This window comes from Arachis ipaensis, chromosome B4 (assembly GCF_059453495.1).
Source record: "Arachis ipaensis isolate K30076 ecotype BB chromosome B4, ASM5945349v1, whole genome shotgun sequence".
Taxonomy (NCBI): Eukaryota; Viridiplantae; Streptophyta; class Magnoliopsida; order Fabales; family Fabaceae; genus Arachis; species Arachis ipaensis.
This window is the reverse complement of record NC_142439.1, coordinates 45,060,876-45,087,434: the sequence shown is the minus strand read 5'-3', so window position 1 is coordinate 45,087,434 and position 26,559 is coordinate 45,060,876. Positions and strand designations below refer to the sequence as shown.

At 34.7% G+C, this 26,559-nt stretch overlaps 1 non-coding gene across 1 annotated transcript; it reads left to right on the top strand.

Moving 5' to 3' along the window:
* The first annotated feature begins 4,861 nt into the window (after positions 1-4,861).
* On the top strand, positions 4,862-4,965 carry LOC148567392 (small nucleolar RNA R71). Its single transcript, XR_015882521.1, has one exon. It is a non-coding gene; the product is annotated as a small nucleolar RNA R71 (small nucleolar RNA).
* Positions 4,966-26,559: the final 21,594 nt, after the last annotated feature.

Here is a 26,559-nt window from a genome sequence, read left to right as displayed (position 1 = left end):
GCAACTGAAAATCAAATAGGATAAAAAGAAGAGAACATACTATAAATTCCAAAATATCAATGAAACTTAGCTCCAATCAGATGAGCAGGACTAGTAGCTTTTTGCCTCTTGAATAGTTTTGGCATCTCACTTTATCCATTGAAGTTCAGAATGATTGGCATCTATGGGAACTTAGAATTCAGATAGTGTTATTGATTCTCCTAGTTTAGTATGTTGATTATTGAACACAGTTACTTTATGAGTCTTGGCCGTGGCCCTAAGCACTTTGTTTTCCAGTATTACCACCGGATATATAAATGCCACAGACACATAACTGGGTGAACCTTTTCAGATTGTGACTCAGCTTTGCTAAAGTCCCCAATTAGAGGTGTCCAGGGTTCTTAAGCACACCCTTTTTTTTTTTGCTTTGGACCTTGACTGTAACCGTCCAGTCTCAAGTTTTCACTTGACACCTTCACGCCACAAGCACATGGTTAGGGACAGCTTGGTTTAGCCACTTAGGCCAGGATTTTATTCCTTTAGTCCCTCTTATCCACTGATGCTCAAAGCCTTGGATCCTTTTTATTACCCCTGCCTTTTGGTTTTAAGGGCTATTGGCTTTTTGCTCTTACCTTTTGGTTTTAAGAGCTTTTGGCTTTTTCTGCTTGCTTTTTTTTTCCTTTTTCTTTTTTTTTTGCCATTTTTCTTTTCTTTTTTTTTTTCGCAAGCTTTTGTATTCACTGCTTTTTCTTACTTCAAGAATCAATTTTATGATTTTTCAGATTATCAACAACATTTCTCCTTTTTCATCATTCTTTCAAGAGCCAACATATTTAACATTCATAAACCACAATATCAAAAGACATATGCAATGTTCAAGCATTCATTCAGAAAATAAAAAGCATTGTCACCACATCAAAATAATTAAACTAGTTTCAAGGATGAATTCGAAACCATGTAGTTCTTGTTCTTTTGTTTTTAGAACCGTTTTCATTTAAGAGAGGTGATGGATTCATAGGACATTCATAACTTTAAGGCATAGACACTTAAATACTAATGATCATGTAATAAGACACAAACATAAACATAAAGCATAGTAAACGAAAAACAAGAAAATAAGAACAAGGAGATTAAGGAATGGGTCCACCTTAGTGAGGGTGACGTCTTCCTCTTCTTGAAGAACCAATGGTGCTCTTGAGCTCCTCTATGTCTCTTCTTTGTCTTTGTTGCTCCTCCCTCATAGCTCTTTGATCTTCTCTAATCTCATAAAGGATGATGGAGTGCTCTTGGTGCTCCATCCTTAGTTGTCCCATGTTGGAACTTAATTCTCCTAGGGAGGTGTTGATTTGCTCCCAATAATTCTGTGGAGGAAAGTGCAACCCTGAGGCATCTCAGGGATTTCATGGTGAGAAATTTCCTTATGCTCTTGTTGAGGTCCATGATCTCTTGTTTGCTCCATCCTTTTCTTAGTGATGGGCTTATCCTCATCAATGAGGATGTCTCCCTCTATGTCAATCCCATCCGAATTGCAGAGGTGGCAGATGAGGTGAGGAAAGGCTAACCTTGCCAAAGTGGATGACTTGTCAGCCACCTTGTAGAGTTCTTGAGGTATAATCTCATGAACCTCTACTTCCTCCCCAATCATGATACTATGGATCATGATGGCCCGGTCTACAGTAACTTCAGACCGGTTACTAGTAGGAATGATTGAGCGCTGAATGAACTCTAACCATCCTCTAGCTACATGCTTAAGGTCCAATCTTCTTAATTGAACCGGCTTGCCTCTTGAGTCAACCTTCCATTGAGCTCCTTCTACACATATGTCCATGAGGACTTGGTCCAACCTTTGATCAAAGTTGACCCTTCTAGTGTAGGGGCATGCGTTTTCTTCCATCATTGGCAAGTTGAACGCCAGCCTTACATTTTCCGGACTAAAATCTAAGTATTTCCCCTGAACCATGGTGAGCCAATGCTTTGGATTCGGGTTCACACTTTGATCATGGTTCCTAGTGATCCATGCGTTTGCATAGAACTCTTGAACCATTAAGATCCCGACTTGTTGAATGGGGTTGGTGAGAACTTCCCAACCTCTTCTTTGGATCTCAAGTCAGATCTCCAGATACTCATTCTTTTTGAGCTTGAAAGGAACCTCGGGGATCACTTTCTTCTTGGCCACAACTTCATAGAAGTGGTCTTGATGGACCTTTGAGATGAATCTTTCCATCTCCCATGGCTCAGAAGTGGAAGCAATTGCCTTCCCTTTCTTCTTTCTTGAGGTTTCTCTGGCCTTAGGTGCCATTAATGGTTATGGAAAAATAAAAAGCAGTGCTTTTACCACACCAAACTTAAAATGTTTGCTCGTCCCCGAGCAAAAGAAGAAAGAAAGAAGGAGAAGAAGAAAAATGGAGGAGAGGGAGAGGCGTGTGTATTTGGCCAAGGGGAGGAAAAGAGGGTTGTGTTTTATGAAAATGAAGAAGGAATGAGGGGTTTATATAGGAGTGGGGGGAGGTTTAGGGTTTGGCCATTAGGGTTGGGTTTGGGAGGGAAAAGAGTTTGAATTTTTGAGGTAGGTGGGGTTTATGGGGAAGAGGTGATGGGGAAGAGTGATTGAGGTGATTGGTGAAGGGTATTTGGGGAAGAGAGTTATGAAAATGTGTGAAAAGGAGAGAAGAAGGTAGGTGGGGATCCTGTGGAGTCCACAGATCCTGTGGAGATCCTGTGGGGTCCACAGATCCTGAGGGGTCAAGGACTTAACATTCCTGCTCCAATTCGGCGTGTAAAACGCCCTTGCTGTGCAATCCTGGCATTTAATGCCAGACTGCTGCCTGTTTTTGGTGTTAAACGCCCAAAAGTAGCTTGTTTCTAGCGTTTAACGCCAGGTAGATGCTTGTTTCTGGCATTAAACGCTAGCTTGGTGCTTGTTTCTGGCGTTAAATGCCAGAAAGATGCTTGTTTCTGGCATTTAAACGCCAGAATGCTCATCCTCCAGGGTGTGCTATTTTTAATGTTGTTTTTCATTTTATTTTTGAATTTTTTGTGGTTTTTGTGACTCTACATGATCATCAACCTAATAAAACACGAAATAAAAATAAAAAAATAAAATAGATATAATTAAATAATATTGGGTTGCCTCCCAACAAGCGCTTCTTTAATGTCAGTAGCTTGACAGTGAGCTCTCATGGAGCCTCACAGATGTGCAGAGCATTGTTGGAACCTCCCAACACCAAACTTAGAGTTTGAATATGGGGGTTCAACACCAAACTTAGAGTTTGGTTGTGGCCTCCCAACACCAAACTTAGAGTTTGACTGTGGGGGCTTTGGTTGACTTTGCAGTGAGAGAAGCTTTTCATGCTTCCTCTCCATGGTTACAGAAGAAGATCTTTGAGTTTTAAACACAAGGTTGTCCTCATTCAGTTGAAGGATCAGCTCTCCTCTGTCCACATCAATCACAGCTTTTGCTGTGACTAGGAAGGGTCTTCCAAGGATGATGGATTCATCCTCATCCTTCCTAGTGTCTAGGATTATGAAATCAGCAGGGATGTAAAGGCCTTCAACCTTTACTAACACGTCCTCTACTTGTCCATAAGCCTGTTTTCTTGAGTTGTCTGCCATCTCTAATGAGATTCTGGCAGCTTGCACCTCAAAGATCCCCAGTTTCTCCATTACAGAGAGTGGCATTAAGTTTATTCCTGACCCCAGGTCACACAGAGCCTTCTCAAAGGTCAATGTGCCTATGTTACAGGGAATTAGGAATTTACCAGGATCCTGTTTCTTTTGAGGTAATTTCTGCCTATCCAATGCATTCAGTTCATTGGGGAGCAAGGGAGGCTCATCTTCCCAACTCTCATTACCAAATAATTTGGCATTCAACTTCATGATTGCACCAAGGTACTTAGCAACTTGTTCTTCAGTAACATCTTCATTCTCTTCAGAAGAAGAATACTCATCAGAGCTCATGAAGGGCAGAAGAAGGTTTAATGGAATCTCTATGGTCTCTAGATGAGGCTCAGATTCCTTTGGTTCCTCAAAGGGATACTCCTTATTGGTCACTGAACGTCCCAGGAAGTCTTCCTCACTGGGATTCACGTCCTCCTCCTCCTCTTTGGGTTCGGCCACACCAAGCAAGGTAATGGCCTTGCACTCTCTTTTTAGATTCTCTTCTGTATTGCTTGGGAGAGTACTAGGAGGGGTTTCAGTGACTCTTTTACTCAGCTGGCCCACTTGTGCCTCCAAATTTCTAATGGAGGACCTTGTTTCATTCATGAAACTGAAAGTGGCCTTAGATAGATCAGAGACTATATTTGCTAAGCTAGATGGATTCTGCTCAGAATTCTCTATCTGTTGCTGAGTGGATGATGGAAAAGGCTTGCTATTGCTAAACCTGTTTCTTCCACCATTATTAAAGCCTTGTTGAGGCTTTTGTTGATCCTTCCATGAGAAATTTAGATAATTTCTCCATGAGGGATTGTAGGTATTTCCATAGGGTTCACCCATGTAATTCACCTCTGCTATTCCAGGGATCTCAGGATCATAAGCTTCTTCTTCAGAAGATGCCTCTTGAGTACTGTTGGATGCAACTTGCATTCCATTCAGACTCTGAGAAATCATATTGACTTGCTGAGTCAATATTTAGTTCTGAGCCAATATGGCATTCAGAGCATCAATTTCAAGAACTCCCTTCCTTTGAGGCGTCCCATTACTTACAGGATTCCTCTCAGAAGTGTACATGAACTGATTATTAGCAACCATGTCAATGAGTTCCTGAGCTTCTGCAGGCGTTTTCTTTAGGTGAATGGATCCACCTGCAAAATGGTCCAGTGACATCTTTGATAGCTCAGACAGACCAACATAGAATATATCCAGGATGGTCCATTCTGAGAGCATGTCAGAAGGACACTTTTTGGTCAGTTGCTTATATCTCTCCCAAGCTTCATAGAGGGATTCACCTTCTTTCTGTCCGAAGGTTTGAACATCCACTCTAAGCTTACTCAGCTTTTGAGGAGGAAAGAACTTGGCTAAGAAAGTCGTGACCAGCTTATCCCAAGAGTTTAGGCTATCTTTAGGTTGAAAGTCCAACCATATTCTAGCTCTGTCTCTTACAGTAAACGGCAAAAGCATAAGCCTGTAGACCTCGGAGTCAACTCTATTGGTCTTAACAGTATCACAGATTTGCAAGAATTTAGTTAAGAACTGAAAAGGATCTTCTGATGAAAGTCCATGAAACTTGCAGTTCTGTTGCATCAGAGAAACTAATTGAGGCTTTAGCTCAAAATTGTTTGCTCCAATGGCAGGGATTGAGATGCTTCTTCCATGTAAATTGGAATTTGGTATAGTAATGTCACCAAGCATCTTCTTTGCATTGTTATTTTTTCGGCCATGTCTCCTTCTTTTTTGAAAATTTCTGTCAGATTTTCTCCAGAGAGTTGTGCTTTAGCTTCCATTAGCTTCCTCTTCAGAGTCCTTTCAGGTTCAGGATCAGCCTCAACAAGAAAGTTCTTATCCTTGTTCCTGCTCATATGAAAAAGAAGAAAATAGAAAAGAAAATATGGAATCTTCTATGTCATAGTATAGAGATTCCTTATGTAAGTATAAAAAAAGAAGAATAGAAGAAGGAAAAGATAAGAATCCAAACACAAAGGGGAAGAGTGGGTTCAAATTCTTGAGTGAAGAGAAGTGTTAGTAAATAAATAAATAAATAGAAGGAGATGAGAGAGGGAAGAAATCAAAAATTAAACAAAATAAAAATAAAAATATTTTTGTTTTTATTTTGAAATTAAAGTTAAAATTCGAAAATTAGAAAGAAAAATGAAATTAATTTAAATTAAAATTTAAAACAATTAGTTAATTAAAATTAAATTTTAAAAAAGAGGGAAGGGATTTTCAAAAATTAGAGAGAGAGAGTTAGTTAGGTAGTTTTGAAAAAGATAAGAATCAAACAAAAAGTTAAGTGGTTAATTGAAAAAGATTTGAAAATCAAATGTTGAAAAGATAAGAAGTTAGAAAAGAAGTTAGAAAAGATTTTGAAATTTATTTTGAAAAAGATGTGATTGAAACTTATTCTGAAAAAGATTTGAAAAGAAAATTAAAAATATTTGATTTTTGAAATCAAAGTTGATTACTTGACTAACAAGAAACTTGAAGATATGATTTTAAAATTTAAAGATTAAACCTTTCTTAATAGGCAAGTAACAAACTTAAAAATTTTTGAATCAATCACATTAATTGTTAGTAAAGATTTTGAAATTATGAACAAAATAAGAAAAAGATTTTTGAAAATCAATTTGAAATTTTCAAAAATCATAAAAGAAAAATGAAAAAGAATTGATTTTTGAAAAAGATTTGGAAAAGATAGAATTTTTAAATTGAAAATTTGATTTGACTCATAAGAAACAATTAAATTTTAAAAAATTTTGACTAAGTCAATCCAAATTTTCGAAAATTATGAGGAAAATAAGGGAAAGATATTTTTTTGATTTTTGAATTTTTTTAATGATGGAAGAGAAAAACATGAAAAAGACTCAATGCATGAAAGTTTTGGATCAAAACTAATGATGCATGCAAGAACGCTATGAATGTCAAGATGAACACCAAGAACACTTCGAATGTCAAGATGAACACCATGAACTTATTTTTGAAAATTTTGAAGAAAAGAAAAACATGCAAGACACCAAACTTAGAAGAACAAGAAAGAGACTCAATGCATGTGTTCTTCGAAAAATGCAAGAAAGAGATAAACATGCAATTGACACCAAACTTAAAATTTGACTCAAGACTCAAACAAGCAACACAAAAATATTTTTTATTTTATGATTTTATAACTTTTTTTTGGATTTTCGAAAATTAATTGAAAAAAGAAAAACAAGGATTTCAAAATTTTTAATAGGAATTCTAGGAATCTTGTAATGTTAGTCTAAAGCTCCGGTCCAGGAATTAGACATGGCTCACTAGCCAATCAAGCTTTCAGTGAAAGCTCCGGTCCAAAACACTAGATATGGCCAGTGGCCAGCCAAGCTTCAGCAGATATTGCCTACCTCCCATGTATACAATAACTATGTGTGTAACTGCCAAATGGGTGAAGATCAACAAGCTCTTGTGATGATAAGTTAAACCCCGGTCCAAAAGATTAGACATGGCTTACAGCCAGCCAGGATTCAACAAATCATCATAAAACACTAGAATTCATTCTTAAAAATTCTGAAGAAAAATATATTTTTTGAAAATATTTATTTTTATTTTTTTCGAAATTAAGAATAATAAAAACAAAAAGCTTAAAATTAAAATAAATTTACCTAATTTGAGTAACAAGATGAACCGTCAGTTGTCCAAACTCGAACAATCCCCGGCAACGGCGCCAAAAACTTGGTGCACGAAATTGTGATCATCAACAATGGCGCCAAAGACTTGGTGCTCTCAAACGTGAATCACACTTTGTCAAAACTTCGCACAACTAACCAGCAAATGCACTGGGTCGTCCAAGTAATAAACCTTACGTGAGTAAGGGTCGATCCCACGGGGATTATCGGCTTGAAGTAAGCTATGGTCACCATGTAAATCTCAGTCAAGCGGATTCAAATGGTTATAGAGAATTGATAATTAAAACATAATTAAAATATAAAATAAGATAGAGGTACTTATGTAATTCATTGGTGAGAATTTCAGATAAGCGTATGGAGATGCTTTTGTTCCTCCTGAACCTCTGCTTTCCTGCTGTCTTCATCCAATCATTCCTACTCCTTTCTATGGCACGCTGTATGTTGGGCATCACCGTTGTCAATGGCTACATCCCGTCCTCTCAGTGAAAATGGTCCAGTGTGCTGTCACTGCATAGCTAATCATCTGTCGGTTCTCGATCATAGTGGAATAGGATTTAATCATCCTTTTGCGTCTGTCACTACGCCCAGCACTCGCGAGTTTGAAGCTCGTCATAGCCATCCCTTCCCAGATCCTACTCGGAATACCACAGACAAGGTTTAGACCTTCCGGATCTCAGGAATGGCCGTCCATGGATTTTAACTTATACCACGAAGATTCTAATATCTCGGACTCGGTCCCCTGTATTATATACCTAAGAGATACTCATTCTATCTCATCTTCATGTAGAACAGAAGTGGTTGTCAGGCATGCGTTCATAGGTGAGAATGGTGATGAGCATCACATAATCATCACATTCATCATGTTCTTGGGTGCGAATGAACATCTTAGAATAGGAATAAGCTTGAATTGAATAGAAAAATAATAGTACTTCTCATTAATTCAAGAAGAACAGTAGAGCTCCACACCTTAATCTATGGTGTGCAGAAACTCTACCGTTGAAAATACATAAGTGATGAAGGTTCAGGCATGGCCGAATGGCCAGCCCCCATAAAGGTCTAAGATATCATAAAACTGATCAAAGATGTCTAATACAATAGTAAAAGGTCCTATTTATATCAGACTAGTTACTAGGGTTTACAGAAATGAGTAAATGATGCAGAAATCCACTTCCGGGGCCCACCTGGTGTGTGCTTGGGATGAACATTGAGCTTTACATGTGTAGAGGCTTCTCTTGGAGTTGAACGCCAGTTTGTAACCTATTTCTGGTGTTTAACTCCAGAATTGGGCAGGAAGCTGGCGTTGAACGCCAGTTTGCGTCGTCTAAACTCGAGCAAAGTATGGACTATTATATATTTCTGGAAAGTCCTGGATGTATAATTTCCAACGCAATTGAGAGCGCGCCATTTGGACTTCTGTAGCTCCAGAAAATCCACTTTGAGTGCAGGGAGGTCAGAATCCAACAGCATCTGCAGTCCTTCTTCAACGTCTGAATCTGATTTTTGCTCAAGTCCCTCAATTTCAGCCAGAAAATACCTGAAATCACAGAAAAATACACAAACTCATAGTAATGTCCAGAAATGTGATTTTTATTTAAAAATTAATAAAAATATACTAAAAACTAACTAAATCATACTAAAAACTATGTAAAAACAATGCCAAAAAGCGTATAAATTATCCGCTCATTAGGATGCCTATTTAATCTTTTACTAAAGTTGTTTTCGTGTTGCATTTTGATTGGTTTCTATGTGACTTATTAGGTGTTACTGATCACTTATTATTAAACGCCTTAGAATATTTGTTGTCCCGAAAATAATAAAAAAAATTTGGATTAGACTAAAACAAAAAATGTAATAGATTACCTATCAGACTTTTTTTTTGCTGAAATTGTTTATATAAAGCTATGAAGCATGGACATTTCACTAAGTTGTCGTGTCCGCGGATCGGACACTTTTCGAGCACGATACTCATCGATACTCGTCCGACATGCGTATCTTCTGTATCCAACTATGTCTTAATAAAAAAATAAAAAATTCTTCTCTACATACGTTTAGACACACCTAAATACCATGACGTGTCATCGTGTCCAACCTTATTCTTAACATGTATTCTTCAAATGAATTTAGAAATAATATGTTATTAATTATTAAAATAAAAAATATTTTAAATACTTTATATAACTAAAAAAATAAAAATAATAAAAAAATTATATTTTAATATCAACAAAATATCAGAATATCATTAAAATTTATGTAAAAATTAATTTATATCGTATATATATAGTATGTTCCCATATCTTATAAGAATTTTAAATCCGTGTGTCTGCATGTTCCGCGTCATATCATGTCTCGTGTTTGTATCTATATAAAAAAATATGTCACAATCATAAAAAAAAAAAAAACACACACACACACATATAATTTCCTATAAAATAAATTTTATCATACGTTTTATATCGATAATAAAACTCAAGCCTCCTAAATTTTTTACAAATAAAAAAATAGCTAGTTTATATTCGTGCGATATATAAAATAAGTTCTATATTATTATTACATTATAGATTAAAATTTACTAATTTAAATTTGTATTCATTTTTAATATATTCATTAGAAATAAAGAAAATTTTTATAACTAGATATAAAGTAACAAAATATATATAATATTAATTAATTTTTAAAGTATTCTGAAAAATGAGTTTCTTTCATTTTAGTCAGATAACTATTTATTAAAGTGGACAAACTAATTAATTTCTTTTCATATACAGTTTTCTTTTTTTTTTTTCTTTAAGACAAAAAAGTAATTAATTAGAGCGTTGGATGAGATAATTAAAGTTTCAATTTTGTTAAAATTTCAATTTGAAGAGAAATCTTAGTTAATTTTGGTATAGAAATTTTGAATTTAAAAGCATAAAAAAAACTATGTTGAATTTTATTTTATTTTATTCTCATTTAAATTAATCATTGTATAAGTTAAAGTTCTATTTTAAAGTTAGATTCGCATTTCAATTGATTTTCAAAGTTTCAATTTACTCAATTTTGGTCTTTTAACTTGGTGTCTGTGTCTCACATTAGGGTTTTAAATATTTTGCAGAAAAACTTGAATAACAAAAAGTTTCAATTATCACATCAAATAGTTGTTAGAAAGTACGGCATTGCAGTTGTCAGTCAATACACCATTAATAGTTCTATGAGACTGTGATAAAAATAAGACCAGGAATCAATGTAAGTCATAACTACTAAGTTAAGAGACCAAATTGAGTAAATCAAATTTTTAAAGATCAAATTGAGATATGAACGTAACTTTAGAGACCAATATAAGTATTATCTCTTTGTTGACAATTAAGTTATATGTATATTTTATTTCAAATAATAATTATTATTCATATATGTTGTATTATTTTATTTTTATTATTTAAGAAAAGTTGGTTTAATAATATTTTAGGAATAAATATGTTTAATAGTATTTTATATAATTTTATATTAAACAAATTTTTTTAATGTGGAAAAGAATTTCGTTTACATTACATCTAGCTATAAAAAATTTATTTCCAATGCACATATTAAAAAAGAATAAAAATATAAATTAGTGAATTTTAATCTATAATATAATAATAATAATATGGTAATTTTTTTTTGGTTTCTCATAGTATTTCTTAGCCTGGCAGGTAAAGTACTAGTTTGTTATGGATCAGAATTCTATTTAAGGGTTTACCACTGACCAGTGAGTTGCTACATGCACAAGGCGAATTCGAACCTCTGACAGTTGCTTAAGCAGACTAGTAAGCTGACCACTAGACCAACCCAAATTGGTTATAATATGATAATTATTTTATATATCACACAAATATAAACTAGTTTTTTTTTTTTTGTGAACATAAGAAAGGTTTTATGAGGCTCTAGCCTTGTTATTGATTTTTTTTGTTTAATTACTCTATGGGTCGTAGTTTTTCTGAAGTTTCAATTAGGATCCTATATTTTTTTCTTTTTAATTGGATCCCTATATCATATCAAATTTTATAACTAAGTCTTTGCCGTGACAAAATCATTGAAATTATGGAATATTCTATTAAACAATACGGAATATTCAGTCAAGTGTTAGGTATACTCGTCTTGTTTAATAGAATATTCCATTAATTATAATGATTTTATCATGACAGAGATGTAATTACAAAATCTTATATAGTATAGGAACTCCATCGAAAAAAATATAGAGATCTAATTGAAAATTCAGTAAAACTATAGGGATCAAATAAATAATTAAGCCTTTTTTTGTATTAGCCATATTATCGATTTCATTCATATATAATTCAGATGATAATCTTTTTGGTGACGTGCTTCCTTTTTTACTATGATATGCTTCTATAAATAATATTAGACAAAGCCTAATAATTAAGCTGTTTTAGATTTTATTTTAGTCCAATCGAGTTTTTTTGAAAAAAATAAATCATTAAAGAAATTTAATAATATGTGATGAAGAACACCAAATTAAGTTGCACACGAACCAATCAAAATGAAACATGAAAACATCTTCATTAAAAGACGAAACAAGAATCAACACCTGAGTCGTCTCCTACTAAAAATAGATACCAACAATTATTAAAAACTAAACTAGCAATTAACCCATATTATATTCATAACACAACATCTATTCTAATCATGCATATTACAACATCAAATCCACAAAATTACCCTAACCAAAACTATATTCTTTTTTTTAAAAAAAGATAACAACACTAACCTAGAAGTCGATCACTCCCGTAAATCTACACGCGCAATAGTCTCGACATAACTCAAATATCTCAACAAAAAGTATAAGAGGGAGGGGAGAGGTGAAAAAGGGTTGAAAGTGACACTAGAGATGCGCTATGAACAAGTTTTATATATAGGTATCATTTATGCATATCTCGTTTACAATGTAAATGAATTGATTATGCACATATCATGTTTACATTGTAAACGAGATAAGTTCTATTACACAACACGTATGCACCCATGATTCATTTATCGGTGTACGTTTCTTATCTTGTTTACAATCCAATTAAAAAAATGCTAAATACCGTCGGATTTACTGTCAAATTTAACATCGGAGGTTAGCGTTGGTGATAAGAAAATAGAACGAAGGATAAAGGGATAAGAAAAAAGATGGAGAAAATACGCAACAGAAAAGACACAGCGGAAACATAAAAGGATAGATAAGATTTTTTCCTACTAGACCACTAAGAAACCTAATCTAAGCAACCTAGGTCACTGGAAGGGATTCTCTACTAGATCTTCAAAGAACCTATCTTTGACACCCTAGATCAGAGGTATGAAAATTGAAAGAGACTGGCACATGGAATCATCTTAGTGTTGGACCTTTCAATCTTCTTCATGCAACAAGCGAAGCAAATCACTCACCTCACTTAATTGATGCGTGAGCATTTTATACCCTTTTTCTTATCATTTTCCAGTTGTGTTTAGTTAGATTCTATTTAGTTTTACTAGATTTTAGTGCAAAAATCCTCTTTGGCTGCTACTTTGAGTTGTTTTAGTGTTTTTATGATTTTAGAAGGATGTTTAGAGCAATTTGGCAAAGTTTTGAGCTGAAAAAGAGAAGCTGGCAGGACTCCCCTGGGCGCTAAACACCGAGTTGGTGTTTAGCACCAGTAGAGCCATAATCCATGCAACGTTGCTGCCCCCTCTAGGGCGCTAAACACCTATTTGACGTTTAGCGCCAGGCATGCTAACCGAATTCACTCTCTTTAGGAATCTCAAGTGGATTTAGCATTTATTAGTTATATTTTATTTTTTTATTTTTTGTAATTTTTATTTACAAACAATATCTTTTAGTTTTAGGATTTATTATTTTATTTTATTTTCTGAATGAAATTAGATTAGATATAAAAGGGAAAAGATTCACCCTTTAAGGGCATCTAGGATCTTCTCTCTTTTGCACGTCTCACTTTTCAAAACCCTAGTTTTTCTCTGTATGTCATGAGCAACTAAACCTCCTTGGTTAAGGTAAGGAGCTCTGTTTATTTCTATGGATTATGACTATTACTTTTCTACTTTAATTAATGTATTGATTCAGTTTCAAGGATTATTTTCGTTCTTAATATTATGAATCTGGTTGGAACGAGAGTATGACCCTTATTCTACATGAGTTCTTGTGATTCTCGAGAGATTTATCTCGCTTGAACAATATCTTGAAAACAAATCCTCCTAAATTACTAATTACATGAGCTAATTGGGATATGTGACATATAATCCTGTTAGTTTTGGGTAATTAGAGTTTTTGTGGCCATAAACTAGTTTTTTTGAACTTAACCCTCTAATCAAAATTAAGTGACCACGAGAGTGGTGGTTAAGGAATGTTAGAGGAAACTAAATCTCTAGGAGATTAGGGTTTAGTTAATTAGAGTTTTCCATGGAATGAATCAAGCATTGTTAAAATAGTTGGTAAGAACTTTTAATCCAGTAAGGTGAACATCTCCGAAGCCTTAACTGTTTTCTCTCACTATTTTTACACCAAACCTTTTAATTGATTTCTTACTCTCTTATTTACTGTTCTATGCGATTTCGACCAACAAACAACCTTTTCTGTCAATCTAACTAAGCCAATTGGATAACCATTGTTGCTCAGTCCGATAATCATCGTGGGATTGACCCTTACTCACCTGAGGTATTACTTGGATGACCCAGTGCACTTGCCAGTTAAGCTATGGGAATTCAAAAATCCTGCACCAAGTTTTTGGTGTCGTTGCTAGAGATTGTTTGTGATTGACAACTACTAGTTGTCTAGTTGCCTAAATTAAGTATTTTTCTTAGTTTTGTTTATTTATTTTTCTTTTAATTTTTGAACTAGTTCTTATTTATTTTTCATTAATTTCAAAAATTAAGTTTGGTGTCCCTGTAGTAATTTTTCTTTCTAAATTTTTGAAAATATCAGTATTCATCCTTGTTTAATTTTTGAATTAGTAACTTAATTTTTCTTAATTGTTTTAAAAAATTTTAGTTCACTTCTTGCTCTATTTTATTTTAATTCTGTTACGTAGGATACCTCATTAGGAATCCTCTACACTCTGACGTAGATATTTCCATTTCTCTTTGTTTTAAGTTTATGTGTGTAGGAACGTGGAGAGTTTACTATGGATCTGAATGGGAATGCACAACCTAGAAGAACCCTGGGCTCTTACACAACCCCTACTCCTAATTTCTATGGAAGGAGTATTAGTATACCTCCCACTGGAGAAAATGACTTCGAGCTCAACCCACAACTAATCATTCTAGTGCAACAAACTTGCTAGTTTCATGGGCTTCTGTAGGAAGATCCTAATTTGTTCATCTCTAACTTTCTGCGGATCTGTGATATTGTAAAGACTAATGGAGGGAATCATGAGGTTTATAAGCTAATGCTCTTCCCATTTGCTGTGAGGGATAGAGCAAGGGAATGGCTTGATATTCAACCTAAGTAGAGCTTAAACACCCGGAATAAAGTAGTCAACAAGTTTCTGAACAAGTTCTTTCCCCTTAGAGATTGACTAGGTTGAGGACAGCTATTCAGACCTTTAGGCAGGGAAAAAATGAGCCCCTCTATAATGCTTGGGAGAGGTATAAGCTGATGCTTAGGAAGTGTCCTCCTGACATGTTCTTAGATTGGATCAGAGTACATATTTTCTACGAAGGACTCTCTGATATAGCCAAGATGTCTCTGGATAATTCTGTAGGTGGCTTCTTGCACATGAAGATAACTCCTGAGGAAGCCAATGAGCTCATTGAGATAGTGCTTATACTCATCTTAGAAGATATCAGTAAGGAAAAGAGTTATGGAAGTAGATACTACGGATGCAATTCTTGCTCAGAACAAACTCCTATTTCAACAGATGAGTCTTATCACTCAAAAATTGAGTAGCGTGCATAACTCAGTAGCTAAAATTCAGAGCGCCTCTCCAAATTTTCCTTATGATATGAGTGGTGGCTCCTCTCAAGGTGAAACTTACAACTATGACCATTATATACATGAGCAGGTCAATTACATGGGAAGTTCCTCCAAAAGTGCTGATGATGTTCCTTATTCCTAGAATTTTAACCAGGGATGGAGAAATCACCCGAACCTTGGATGGAAAGAGCAGCCTCAAAGACAACAATAGAATTATGCCAGCAACTCTCAAGGAGGTTTTAATCGGAATCCAGTCAACAACCTCCCTTCTCAGCCTTCACAACCTTATTTCTCCATCATGCTTCTAGAATTATTATTTCTTTCTATATATATTTATGTATAAGCTTTAGGATTGTCGTAATCTCTGATTAACCTGTGCTTTATGGCTAGAGGTAAGGCTTAGGTTAATTAGGGTGTTACACGCTGTTCTGCTTATGCTTTGTTTTAAACCTTCTTTAAAAAGGCTCCTAAATATAAATCTTTTTCAACTATATTATATCTATAATTTTACTTTTAGAGGTCTTAATACCTCACCACCTTTGTTTTATGACTTAAGCATAAAACTCTGTATGGTAGGGTGTTACATATACAAAACTTCTTACAAAAGTAGCTTATAAATAAAATATACATATAAAACATACAACTCTTACCCCTCCTACAAGATAATAATAATAAAGGCGAGGGAAATCTGTAGCATATGTATACAAATAGAAGCAGCGCATCTAGGAACATAATAAAAACTCCGTAAGCTTCCTCATGGGTTTTGAATAGAGAAGTTTGTACGGAGTGAGAATATCGTCCTCGCTGGTTCTCAGTAGATGGTTTAAGAATTGTTATAAGAAGATATTTTAAATAAAACTATTTTCGGTCGCAGTGATCGTCAATTCATTATCCAAATCTAAAACTTATATTTTTCTTATAAAGTTTCACACAAAGTAAGATTCCATACGTTTAACTACTTACTAAGAAACTATTTCAAACAAGCTTACCACTGATCCAACCAATTCCGGCCTCTGGCCCAACTCAAATCAACTTGGCCTCCGGCCCAGTTAAATCAACTCGGCCTCTGGTCCAATTCAAAACAAATCACTGCTATCATCAATCCACCACTAATACTTCAAAATAGAAATCAATCACAAGCACAAACAAATACAAGGCAAACACATTTAACGAACAGTTACAGCAAGTATCACAATTACCAGTTAAGCACACCGAAACAAAGCAAACAAATGTAACATGATACATGCCTATACTACTGGCCATGAACTCACGTGCCGATTATACTTCTAGAACCCAACACATTCCGGTAGCTAACCCGGATGCCGTCTCTTGTCTACGCATCTTCAGGAGGCATAACATCGGGGGATTAGTGCCCTACCACCTTCTCCTAGAGGCAGACACCAGGGGGAATAAATTGGGGGATTAATGCCATACCACCTTCCCCTACTGAGGTTGTGCCATACCGGTCGAGGGATTAGTGCCCTACCACTTGCAGATAGAGAGAGATAGAATGTGAGGGAAAATATCAATGGATTAGTGCCCTACCACCTTCCTCACATCCCACAAAATGCAATTCACAATGAATGCGGGAGAATGAATCGAGGGATTAGCGCCATACTGCCTTCCACACATCCAACTCATCACGATCATAAAGAATGTGGGGGGATAGATCGAGGGATTAGTGCCCTACCGCCTTCCCCATATCCAACTCATCAATATCATCATTGCCATTAACCATACCTTATTCATTCTCAAAATTCATTATCATTCATTCACATTCATTCAATTTTCATAATTAAAATCAACACTCATCATCTTTCATTCAAATTTAATCATCATCATCACACCTCTCATTTCTTCCATCAATAATCCCAACATAAAACATAATTCATTCTTTACTAAATAAATCAAACTCAAAACGTAATCATTTTCTTAATAACTCAAAACCAAACCATATAACCCATAAATCCAAATCTTTAAAAAAAAAACATTTCAAACGAAGCCTCCAATTTTTATAAAAATTTGGGTAGCATCTCCAGTAAAATTCGGACTTTGCCACCCTGCAAGGGTCTCATCCAAATATCCCTCAATCATTTCTAAATAGTAAATCATTTTCAATAATCAAACCGTTTTCAAATATCAAATCCTTTTAAAAATTGTTTTAAACCAAATTCAATATTAAATCTTTTCAAATCAGGTTCAATATCAAAACAAATTTCAATATTAAATCTTTTCTAAAATCAAATCATTTCAAAAATTAAACTAAATTCTGATATTAAATCTCTTCTAATAATTCAAGAAAAACCAATTCAACAACCAACCAGGCAAACAATTACATTTTTTCAAAGCAACTCAATTCAGTCCATAAGACTTACGAAAATCATAGACATACATTTTTTGCATTAATATCAACTTATAACATTTCTTTAAAAGTAAAATAAGTTTAAGAAAAGCTCCCCTACCTCAAATAGTCGAACACATAAAACCAAAGCGTGTTAAAAACATTATTTATCTTGTCCACCAACAGTGGCAGAAATCTTCGGCGGTAACGCAGCTGCATGTTGTCACACGCAGCAGCGCCACCGTCACCTCCACTCTTCCGGTCAGCCTCAAACAGTAACGGCGGCAGCTCTGGTCGCTACAACGGCGGTGAAGGAAAGCACCACATCTTCCCTCTTCTCCATCACGTACTCTCTCTATCTCGTCTGACTCTTCTCGCGGTTGCTCGATGGCGACGCTCCTCACGACTGCGGCTACGGAAGGTTCAGCGGCTCCCTCTGGTTACATCTCCCGAACAAAAGTGATGTCAACGTGAAGAGGAGGAAGATATGAACACTTTAATCGGATTATATTTTTTATCGAAATTACGGAACTCAAGAAATTGAACGTTGAAGGTTATAGCTTTGATGTCTTCTCATTCTCTCTCACTTATGGCTCCCTCCCTTTTGTTTTGTCTTGGTTCCGTTGAACAGAAAAGAAAGAAGGAAGATGATGATATGATGGGATTAATAAAGGGGCAAGTTTCATTAAAGCCACATGTCACTCATTTAAGCTGCTGAGTCATTGATTCAAGTTATAAATACCTTAAACGGATAACTATGAAAGTTGGATATATTAAAACAAAGTAATAATATATATAGGGATAAATATGTATGAGTTACTAATATAAACGGCATTAGTAACATAATGATAAAAGATATACGATGAAACATTAGCAAAGCTAAGTTTAGCGAAAAGTACCGATATTTACTTATACCGGCAAATTTTGGACTTAATAATAATATTAACTAAACTTTATTTTAATCAAAGTGGGTAAAGAAACAATAATAATAATAATAATAATAATAATAATAATAATAATAATAATTTTATCCTTTCTCGAAAATGTCTTGTTATAATAAAAATTATATAAAAATTCTAATTTATTTAAATTCTAGTTATTTAAAAATTCTAATTTATTTAAAATCAATTGTATAAAATATTTTATTATAGAAAAATTATATAATAACCTTAATTTATCCAAATTCAAATGATAATAATAATTATAAAAATTAATTTAATTTTGCTTAATGAAATAGTTTCTAAGAAATAGTTCAAATTAATCGAATAAATAATAATTAAGTTAAACTATAATAATCATAAAATCAATTTAATTATTCTTAGTAAATTAGTTTCTAAAATTAAGGATCTCCAATTAATAAAATAAATTATAACTTATTTATATTTAGATTTTTTCGAAAATGTGGATCGTTATACTATCATTGGGGGACACATGCCAAGAATAACAAAGATGATATGAGTAATGAGTGGGAAAACATATTTGTCCTGAACCATGAAGCTCAATGGATTGCAGTTAGATTTCACTTCATATTTTTGAAACCCAGAGAATATATAGATAATACGGTAAGTTCTTCTGATATAACATTAATATTTCTTTTATGAGTTCTTGAGCCATGTGTAAAAAATTTAGATCCTTTGTTTCCATAGGTGGTATCCGTAATGTGTCAAATTCTCAATAATAAGAAATTCATAAGATTTGAAGATCTGGTATACTGTGTCCTGCTAGATCTTGTGATAAGATCTACTACCATTAAAGTTTATCTTTGATTTTGGTGCATTTTAGATACATTTTGTGTGCTAACTTTGCTAATTTTGGTGCTATTCTCATATTGTAGAATAACATGTTGATGAGGCATAAGCATAACTACATTAATGACAAAACTAAAAAGGACTTCAACATATCAATAAATCTAAAGAATACATACCTTCTCTGGACAAGAAAAAACTAGCATCCCATCTATTTATAACTTTTTATTTCTAAAACTTCTTAAACAATTATTTCATTTGGACTCATTTTTTACTAAAATATTGTGCTATTTGTCTCAAGTGTAGGTATTTTCCTAGTTTGCTATGTAGACTGTAACACCCTATCTATCAAAGCTCACGCTTGCGGCTGCGTGACTCTGATAGCTCGGACATTACGACAAATCTTATACTATTTAATACAATAATATGAGCCTGTTTAAAACTTTAAACCGTAATACCGCTCCAAAAATACTTTCGTTCGGTAACGTACATCCATACATACCATAAAACTTACAAAACTCGCAAAGAGTACATACATACATACATACATACATACATACATACATACATATATATATATATATATATATATATATATATATATATATATATATATATATATATATATATATATATATATATATAACATTACAAACATTAACCAAGACAATTCCTATCCCTCTTACAAAATATATAAAGCTAAAGGCAAGGGAACAATAAATAACTAAGGCAATATAGAGCATCTCAACAACAACTAAATAAACACTTCGTAACTTCAGTGTCCATATCCTGAAAAGGGAAATTTGTAGGGGGGAGAACATCATCCTCGAAAGGGTTCTCAGTAGAGGGTTTTTTGAGAATTACTATGATAGGATACGCGAGATAAAATCATTCCAGTGATTAATAACCGCCTTATGCATCTTTTCAAAAGCAAAATGTTTACCATCAAGAAAATCTGAAACCTTTTCTGAAAGAGGAAACTATTTATGTAACATAAAATTCAAAAGCCTTTCAAAAGGTTTATCTAAGCTGAACCAAATTAGCCTTTCATACTTTTCTAAACCAGAAATATCAACCAGACATGGCCTTCGTCCCACGTCATGATCAACCACGGCTCTAGGCCCAAACAACCCAACCAATAACCAATCACCACAGTCCAACAGAGTCTCAGTCGCAAACACAAATAGAAAAGTTCAAGCACAAACAAACAGTTACTGCAAGTAGAACAATTAGCAGTTAATCACAAGTAATCAGAAAGACAAACCAAGTACAATATGCACACCCAAACAATGTCACATAGATGTATATGATGCATGCCTGTCCTAGTGGCTGATGATATCATCTGTCGATTATAAAGCCAACCCGACATGTCCTGGTAGCTAACCATTGGACTGTCCCTCAGTCGTGTATCCCCAACTCGAGTTATACTCAACATAAATCATAATCTCATATATATCCAACACCCTTACTGGTGTATATTTATGGGGGCGAGCTCATCCGGGGCTTTCACAGTGCCCGACCACACTTACGACATAGGGTCAGCAGAGTATCAAGTCTCCACCTAAAGCACGTAGTGGCTAGCCACTGCTTTCACCCAGGGAAACTCGTATCTCAGATAGGTGGAAGTGCAAAATCACAATATCAATTATCTCATCATATATGCATTTATTCTCAGCCATAAATCAACATCTATTTCAGCCGTCCGGCTTAAATTCATGACTCATAGTCAGCCATCTGGCTCATAACATATTCCGCAATCAGCCAAAATTCATTATCATACACAGCCATTTTGGCTCACAACAAAATAGCACTTCCACCATCCAACATCATCAAATTTATAAAATTAGCATCCAAGCCATAAATCACTTTTTCTCAATTCACTTCACTTTGAAATCAAATTTCAACTCTTTTCAGCCTTGGCTTTAAAGTTTTCATTCCTCAAATCATTTCAGGCTCATAAGCTCCTTTTACTTAAAGTAAGTTCCCCTTTTAAAAACAAAGCCACTCTCGGCATCCTCTTTCCAAACTTCCAAAACCATGGCAAATTAAAGATCTCTTTTGAAATATTCAAAATCATCCATCTAACAATGGGATTTTATAACAAAAGTTCCTCGGCAGAGTCTCAACTCTTTAGGGGAGAATGACATAACTCATTTCCTCAAATTCACTTAAAATCATTAAAACTTTGGCTTCCTGATTTGAGTAATAAATTGGATTTAAGCCAAACCGAGTCATGTAATCAATTACTCCTTTCAAGGCCATTTTCCTTCACATAAAACAAAACCAGTTCAACCCCATGATAAATTCTAAAGCGTTTCAAACTACTCAAAAATTATTTTAGTCTTGTAAAAATTCAGAATTTAAAGAGTACTTAACACTTTTCCCAATACATTTTAGAATGAAACTTGTCAATAGACGTTCAAGTTCTTTAAAAGTCACTGAAACTCCTCTAATTGAAACTCTCAAGTCAAATTCAAAGACATAAACCCTATTCACATTTAAAACAGCCTTAAAGCATAAGTTTCATCTAAATAACTTGTTCACAAGAGAGATATAATGCTTTTCTTAAGAAACAATACTAAATCACAATTTCCTTTTTAATAATTCATTTCAAAAGCATAAGTCATCCCCTTCTTAATAATTCAAATAAAATAGTAGAAGTGTTTAACTCATAATCTTCCAAATAGAATTTCAATAAAATCCCAGAATCTATTGAAATTTCGGCAGCACCTCCCCTAAAACTTGGACTTTGCCACCCGGTTCGGGTCCCAACTAAAATGTTCCACAATTCTTTTCAACGGTCCAAATCCAAAATCAGTTCAAGAGCAAGTTAAATTCAACAGTCACCTTATTTTCATATCTCAAGAAAACCGTTTCAAAAAATTAAATCATTATCAACCGATTAAACTTGTTTCCAAAACTTTAAAGAAATAGTTCAACAACCATTCATTTATCAAAACCAAATCAATTAAAGCAAACTAGGCTGAATCCAAAAGTGTGTTCTATTTTTCACATTATTCAGAAAACCACTCAACTAAAATCAATTCTTGACAGAATTAAACTCGATCTCAAATTTTTAAAAGAATCAGCTTCAAAAACATTCCGTTTCAAAAAGCCGCTCAATAATCCATTCAAACAAACATTCATAATCATTCAAGACAACCAAACAATACATAAGACTGATACAATCACAAAATATACATTGTCTCACATCAGTATCCATATGTAATAATTTCAATATATAAAACATAGTTTTCGAAAAAAGCCCCTACGTCGACTCGTCTAACACATAAACCAAACGCGTCACAGAAACCCTCTCTCAACCCAAAATTACCGACAGCTTGCATCACAGCTTTGTTCACTTTCGCAGCAGCAGAAACAACCCTTACGCGCAACATGTGGCTCCGATAACCTAATCCTAGAAAACATTAATATTGCGAAACCTTAAAACACATAACGGGATATGAACGGGGAAGGTCTCAAGACCTCTTACTATACTAAGGGATACTGACTGAACCAAAGGACAGAAGCTTCAACAGTGGTCTTGACAGCCACAGAATCGCCCTCGGCAGCCAGAATCACTGTGACTCAGCCTGCTCTGTTAGTAGTTTCCGAGACCTGTTCCCATGGTAGCAACTGTGACAAGGTTAAATGCCTCCTCTCCTCTCCAATTTGGGATTCCAGTAGCAGTAGAAATCTCCAAACAGGGCCAGCAACTACCTCTAGTAATCGCAGCGGCAAGGTAACTTACTATAATCATTTTATTCAATACAAATAGTTTCAACAACAAGCTTCTAGGTAGAAATGAATTGGTGGAACAAGGGAGAATCGGAAACAGGGTCAAGCTTACCAAATCAGTAGCGGTTCTAACTGTAAGAACCGGGTTTTCTACGCAAAACCGTTTTAATAAAAATAATAAATTTTAAGTGCCCGAGATGGATTTAAATTTTAGAAGTTTTAATTTGAAAATAAAAAGGTGAAATTTGGTTTCAGTGAATTTTTCTGAGTCAGAAAAGGTATTTTCTAAAAAAGACCGAGAACCGGCAGCCGAACCAGTCAAACCGGTTTAAGCCTGTCCGGTACTATGTTTTGAGAAAAATAATATTTTGGAAAAAATTGATTTATTGTTTTTGAAGGAGAAAAATAATTTAGAATTGCAAACCGGGCACTAATCTTAAAGGTTTTGGCCCAAAGTGGGACAAACGGACCAAAAACGCTAATGGATTAGACCGGACCCAAACCAGGCCCAAGGTCCAACATATATAAGCTCATTTAATGAGCTTTGAGTTCAATTTTCCAGCCCTAAGAGAGAGAGGGCCGCGGTTTTTAGAGAGGAGAGGAGAAGAGGGATGCACTATTCATCCTCCACTTCTGGGAGTCATAACTTGAGCTACGGACTTCTGATTGATGAGCCGTTTGTGGCCACGCGAAGCTCTTGACGAGATCTTCCCTTATATCCAAGAAAATCTGGTAAGAAATTGCATCTCACATACCAGTTTTCTGCCCTAAGTTTCTGCACGTTTTTGGGTTGGGGTTTTGAGCAAGTTTTGTGGTTTTGCTTGTTTAGGTGATCTCTAGTAGCGGGTAATTATTGGAAATTACCCCAATCCTCTTTGGACAAGGTAAAGTTCTCATAAACTCTTGTGGTGTTATATGTTGTGGTTTCTAGATTTTGATTTTGGTATATATATGTGATGTTAGTTTGAGCTTTGGTGTTTGTTGGAGTTGGTTGAGGCTTTGGATCAAGCTTGGTGGCTTCGTTTTGGTGTTTGGTGCATTTGGGAATCGGCCAAGGTATGCTTATGGTTTTGTTTATGTAATATGTAATGTTTCTGGACACTTAGGCTAGTGACCATAGGATAGGATTGAATCAACTTGGTTGTTGGAAATTGTTGTATGATGATTATGTATAATGATTTGAGGATTAGAGTTGTTGGATGATGATTTATGATGAATTATGATGGATTGATGATTTTTGAGTATATTGATGAATTATAATGTTGTAATGATAATTATGGTGTGAAATAATTAATTGAGATGAAATGAGATTGGGTGTGATACTTGGTATTGATAGATGATGAATATTGATGGATTGTGTTGGTGGGTGTTGAGATTTGAAGATGGATGTTGATGATGATTTTATGGTTGGTTAGTGTAGTTGATGATGATTGTTAAGTGTAATTGGTGTTGATGAGTTTTAATGGTGATTATTTATGTTGATGATTGATGGAAATAGTAATTGGTAATATTGATGTTAATGAGGTCCATAGAAATTGAGAAATGTGACTTTGGTTGGATTTAGAATTGCTGAATAGTTTGGAAGGTTGTGTGATTGATAAAATGGTTGAAGTAGTGTTTGGTATGAATTTTGGGCTGTTTTGGTATGGTTGAAATGTGTTTGATTTGGTATTGGATTGAGGTTTGGTTAAAAATTGAGTTTTAATGATTTTGGGTAAAAACTGATTTTTAGTGAACTTTGACGGATCATAACTTGGGCCTCAGTTTTCAAAATTGGCTGGGATTTACTTTAAATTAAAGTTCAATGAAAACTCTTTAAATCAATATAAAGTTTGTAAAATTTGGATTTTTGTAGAGGAAGTTATGATCATTCAAAGATTGGTGTCAAAATTTGAAATTCGGCAGAGTTGCAGGATTTTGTGATTTCTGGTATGTGCACACGTACAGCCTTGTGCACACGCACAACCCTCCAAGATTTTAGACCTGTGCGAATGCACAGACCTGCGCACACACACAGGCAGGGATGGGCATGCTGTTTGTGTAACGACCCAACTTCCAATACATCATGATCGTACCAAAAGTAAGGCGTTACTGACATGTTTTCCTTATTAACTATTTACTATTAAGCCTTTACTTCGATATCGTGATTCAATTTTAGTAAAAATACCAAAAATTTTTGTTTTTATTAATTAAAAACCATATAGCAAACATCACCAAGTAATAATAATCACATAATTATTAATAATGGTAATATTATACAAAAGAATTTAAATAAAATTCAGGTACAACTCCTATCCCTCTGCATAAAATAAAAACCTTAAGTAGTAAGGGCGAGGGAATTCTATGAAAGAATCTCAAGTCATAAACTTAACTCATAAATAAGGTCTAACAATCGCCCGCATCTTCAAACTGAGTCTTCGAACCTGTATCACTGAAAGGGTGGAAGATTTTGGGGTGAGCACAAACCACACGTTCTTAGTAGGGAATGGGAATGCCGTAAAAGTAATGATTAACAAGCAAATAATTAACTTTGCTTAATAAATCATCTTTGTTAAACCCCTTGAAATACTTTTTAATCTTACTTTAGATAAATAATTTCTTTCTTTAAATCTCTAAACCCAAAACAGATCTCAATTGCAAAACTTGTCATATTAAATATCTTTCAGCCACATAATTGATTCTCAGTCATAACGACAGATATTAATCATCTCTTTCCTTTCACAAACTACTAGCACAAGTAAGAAACTCAATTCAACACGCAAAGGAATCACAATAAGACAAACAGCACAAAGAAGTAATACAGGCAAACACAACCAAATGTAAATGAACAACCAATATGATGCATGTCTGTCCTAAGCAGGCCATGAGCTCATGTGTCGGTTTACACCCTGTAGCCCGACATTACCTAGGAACAAGTCCCAGATATGGCTTCCCTTTGTGTCCTTAGTGCATATGTGTCGGTGGTAAGAATACCACTCCTTCGTGACTACCGGCAGTCGGCGTGAAGCCCGACCCCATTATATACGCAAAAGGGGAAACAGTGATTCTCAGTTCGTGGGCGTCCCCGAGATCAATTCACAAACAAAACAGAGATCTTCAGTTCGTGGGTTATTCCCCGAGATCAATACACAATAACATAGCGATCCTCAGTTCGTGGGTTATACCCGAGATCAATACACAGTAAACAATGATCTTCAGTTCGTGGGTTATACCCGAGATCAACATACAACAATTCATGGGTTATTCCCGTAATCAATGATTATCAGTCCGTGGGTTTTTCCCGCATATAAAACAAATAACAATTTATAGGTTTCCCCGAGATCAACGATCATTCAGTTCATGGGTACTTCCCGAATTTAACCAATTATCAACTCATGGGTTTTCCCCGTAGTTAAACAACTAACAGTTCGTGGGGTTTCCCGCCTTTTATCACTTTTCATCTTCTCTTCCAAAACGCAACAATCCACATATCAATTCGTCATTATCTCTTTTCCTTTGAGTTCTTAACGTTTTTCTTTAAACCTTTCT